At 45.3% G+C, this 4502-nt stretch overlaps 1 pseudogene; it reads left to right on the plus strand.

Annotated features, from left to right (window-relative positions):
- The first annotated feature begins 281 nt into the window (after window positions 1-281).
- Window positions 282-2341, plus strand: LOC782862 (small ribosomal subunit protein uS19-like; annotated as a pseudogene).
- The last annotated feature ends 2161 nt before the right edge of the window (window positions 2342-4502 follow it).

Raw genomic sequence — 4502 nt, forward strand, 5'->3', positions numbered from 1 at the left:
AAGTTTTCCATTTCAATAATAGGAACAGCGAACAGCACACAATATAGATACTCTGTATCCATTAAGCGATGTGCTCCTAAATCAGGTGATTACCATTGTAATCATACAGTCAGTGCAACAAACGGGGGTTGATTTAAGAGAGCAAGACATTACCCGGAGACAGAACAAGACCAAGACCTGGAGTATTTTAAAAACCTAGCTCTAACTTTCAATTTTCTCATTTGAAATTTTATAATAATGATCGATGCCCCAACTACCTCACAGAGCTTTTGGAAGGTCAAATGAGACAAGCGCATGAGTATGCCTTTTTGAAATGCAGCACAGATCCTTTCCAAGGAGCCGACAAGACGGCGGAAGTGGAACAGAATTAGAAGCAGACCATCCGCAAGTTCACCTACCGTGGCGTGGATCTCGACCGTGTTCTACGACCTGGACATGTCCTACGTACAAGCAGCCGTAAGGCGAGCGGCGGCGGTGGCTGCTGAACCGCGGCCTCCGGCGGAAGCAAGACTGGTTGCTGAAGCGGCTGCGCAAGGCCAGGAAGGATGCGCTGCCCCCGGAGAAGCCCGAGGTGGTGAAGACGCACCTGCGCAAACGGATCTTCCTGCCACAGATGCTGGACAGCATGATGAGCGTCTACAACCGCAAGACCTTCAGTTCAGTTCAGTTCAGTTCATTTCAGTCGCTCAATCGTGTCCGACTCTTTGCGACCCCGTGAATCGCAGCACGCCAGACCTCCCTGTCCATCACCAACTCCCGGAGTTCATTCAGACTCAGTCCATCGAGTCAGTGATGCCATCCAGCCATCTCATCCTCTGTCGTCCCCTTCTCCTCCGGCCCCCAATCCCTCCCAGCATCAGAGTCTTTTCCAATGAGTCAGTTCTTCGCATGAGGTGGCCAAAGTACTGGAGTTTCAGCTTTAGCATCATTCCTTCCAAAGAACACCGAGGACTGATCTCCTTCAGAATGGACTGGTTGGATCTCCTTGCAGTCCAAGGGACTCTCAAGAGTCTTCTCCAACACCACAGTTCAAAAGCATCAATTCTTCGGCCCTCAGCTTTCTTCACAGTCCAACTCTCACATCCATATATGACTACTGGAAAAACCAGAGCCTTGACTAGACAGACCTTTGCTGGCAAAGTAATGTCTCTGCTTTTCAATATGCTATCTGCTGCTGCTAAGTCGCTTCAGTCGTATCAGACTCTGTGCAACCCCATAGACAGCAGCCCACCAGGCTCCCCATCCTTGGGATTCTCCAGGCAAGAACACTGGAGTGGGTTGCCATTTCCTTCTCCAATGCATGCAAGTGAAAAGTGAAAGTGAAGTCCCTCAGTCGTGTCCAACTCCTAGTGACCCCATGGACTGCAGCCTACGGGGCTCCTCCATCCATGGGATTTTCCAGGCAAGAGTACTGGAGTGGGGTGCCATTGCCTTCTCCAAATATGCTATCTAGGTTGGTCATAACTTTTCTTCCAAGGAGTAAGCATCTTTTAATTTCATGGCTGCAATCACCATCTGCAGTGATTTTGGAGCTCAAAAAAATAAAGTCTGACACTGTTTCCACTGTTTCCCCATCTACTTCCCATGAAGTGATGGGACCAGATGCCATGATCTTCATTTTCTGAATGTTGAGCTTTAAGCCAACTTTTTCACTCTCCTCTTTCACTTTCATCAAGAGGCTTTTTAGTTCCTCTTCACTTTCTGCCGTAAGGGTGGTGTCATCTGCATATCTGAGGTTATTGATATTTCTCCTGGCAATCTTGATTCCAGCTTGTGCTTCTTCCAGCCCAGCGTTTCTCATGATGTACTCTGCATATAAGTTAAATAAGCAGGGTGACAATATACAGCCTTGACGAACTCCTTTTCCTATTTGGAACCAGTCTGTTGTTCTATGTCCAGTTCTAACTGTTGCTTCCTGACCTGCATACAAATTTCTCAAGAGGCAGGTCAGGTGGTCTGGTATTCCCATCTCTTTCAGGATTTTCCACAGTTTATTGTGATCCACACAGTCAAAGGCTTTGGCATAGTCAATAAAGCAGAAATAGATGTTTTTCTGGAACTCTCTTGCTTTTTCAATGATCCAGCGGATGTTGGCAATTTGGTCTCTGGTTCCTCTGCCTTTTCTAAAACCAGCTTCAACCTGGTGGAAATCAAGCCTGAGATGATTGGCCACTACCTAGGCGAGTTCTCCATCACTTCCAAGCCCATGAAGCACGGTGGGCCAGGCAAGGGGCCAGACACTCCTCCAGATTCCTCCCTCTCAAGTAGCCTGCTGGCCAACGGAGGCAGAGACTTCTAAAAATAGATAATTTTTTTAAACACAGTATAAAATATATCCACAGTGCCAGAATGCCTAGGGTCCAAATACAATCCCACCAGTTTTTGGCCATGTGAACTGGAGTAAATTATTCAACTTCTCTGTGCCTAAAGTTTCTCATCTGTAAAGTGGAAAGAGTAGGGGGGCCCTCATCATGGCTTTTAACTAATGACTAGCTGAGGTGAGGGTACAAAAGCCCTCCTCCATTCCTAGCAATGAGGCAAAGTACCATTTACACTCCAGAGCCCCCAGACATCACGCTGAGACCATACTTCACCTGAAATCCCATCCTTGTGTAGTACCTTCTCTTTTCTTACTCTGCTTCCCTCTCTCCCTTACCAGTTTTCCTTAAGAACATTCTCTTAATAAACCTCATGCACACAAATCACTTTTGCAGACTCTGTTTTTATAGAGCCCAAACTAAGTTCAGTACTATTCACACGGAGTTGCTGATTATACAAGTAGAGCACTGGAAACAGTGCCTGGCATGTAGTAATTTCTCAGTAACACTGAGTAGAAAATGGGCCAGAAAACACAGTCACATGGTAATCACAATAATGATGTTACAAAACCCCTGGCTTACCGGGGAGGCTCAGGAGGCACAGGATATGTGTACTCATAGCTGACTCACATTGTTATACAGTGGAGACTGGCATAGCATCGTGGAGCAATTATACTCTAATAAAAAATAAATTAAAAAAAAATGTTTAAAGAAAAAACCTGGCTTGCAGTTAACATGTATGGAGATTAAAAGTCCTCTCTCTTGAAGTAATACCATTTGCAGCAACATGGATGGACCTAGAGAGTGTCAAACTAAGTGAAGTAAGTCAGAAAGACAAAGACAAATCCCATATGATAGACACAGCAAACAGCCTGTGGTTGCAGGCAGGGAGTGGGGAGGATGGATTGGGAGTTTGGAAATTATGTGAAAAATAATATATATGTGTATGACTGAATCACTCTGCTGTACAGCAGAAGTTACGACAGCACTGTAAACAATTATACTTCAATATTTTTTTTTTAAAAAAGACATCCCTCTATCCTAACAAGTAAAAAGCTGAACAGACTGAAAAATCAGCAGTTCGACTTAGATCTGGCAGAATTGAGGTTACAAGGTAACACCCCTAAAACTGGAGAGACAGGGGGATACTGAGAATTACAACTTATTAGAGCAGAAATCCACAGGCAGAAAGCTCCACAGAAACAGTTGCTGGGGTAAGAAAACCTGAACTGTAATTGACAAACTGCTGGAAGCTCAGGGTGGATATGGAGAAGGCAATGGCACTGCACTCCAGTACTCTTGCCTGGAAAATCCCATAGACAGAGGAGCCTGGTAGGCTGCGGTCCATGGGGTCGCTAAGAGTCAGGCACGACTGAGCGACTTCACTTTCACTTTTCACCTTCATACATTGGAGAAGGAAACGGCAACCCACTCCAGTGTTCTTGCCTGGAGAATCCCAGGGACAGAGGAGCCTGATGGGCTGCCGTCTATGGGGTCGCACAGAGTCAGACACGACTGAAGTGACTTAGCAGTAGCAGCAGCAGGGTGGATAAATCTGAGAGATGAAAATCCCAGGTGGACCCAATCATTGGATGCGGGGGTGGGAAATAATGGGGGGGGTGGGGATTCTATGAGTTTTACCTCCAGGAGCTCTTCCAGGTTCTTACAGTGAAGAAATGAAAAAAAAAAAAAAATCCCCTGGTGCTTCCTGCATGGGGAAGGGGAAAGTAACCATTTTGAAATAATCAAGAGTATCCTGTTCTAACAGAGCTTGCCCTCAAGATAAATTATTTTACCAGATCCTAAATTATTGGGGTTTTATCAGAGCCTATTTAACCCAGCAGAAGGGAAATGCCCAACTCTAATCCCTCTAGCCATCCTGTCCCTCCTAAGATGGTGGGGACACTTGTGAAGTTCACAGTCCCGGGGCACAGGCTCGCTAAGAGACTGATACTTAATCATAGGACTGTAGAACACTTCCTCTGCCCCCACAAAAAAAAACTTACCACCACATCCCTGAAGGACTATTTCCTGGAGTTCCTTTTAACCAATACATCACATCCCACTTTGAACAAAAAATCACAAGACATAATAAAATGCAAAAAAAAAAAAAAAACAGTTTGAAGAGAGAAAGCAAGCATCGGAACCAAACTTAGATATGGCAAAGATGTTGAAATGATCAAA

Source organism: Bos taurus, chromosome 10 (genome assembly GCF_002263795.3).
Source record: "Bos taurus isolate L1 Dominette 01449 registration number 42190680 breed Hereford chromosome 10, ARS-UCD2.0, whole genome shotgun sequence".
NCBI classification, from domain to species: Eukaryota; Metazoa; Chordata; class Mammalia; order Artiodactyla; family Bovidae; genus Bos; species Bos taurus.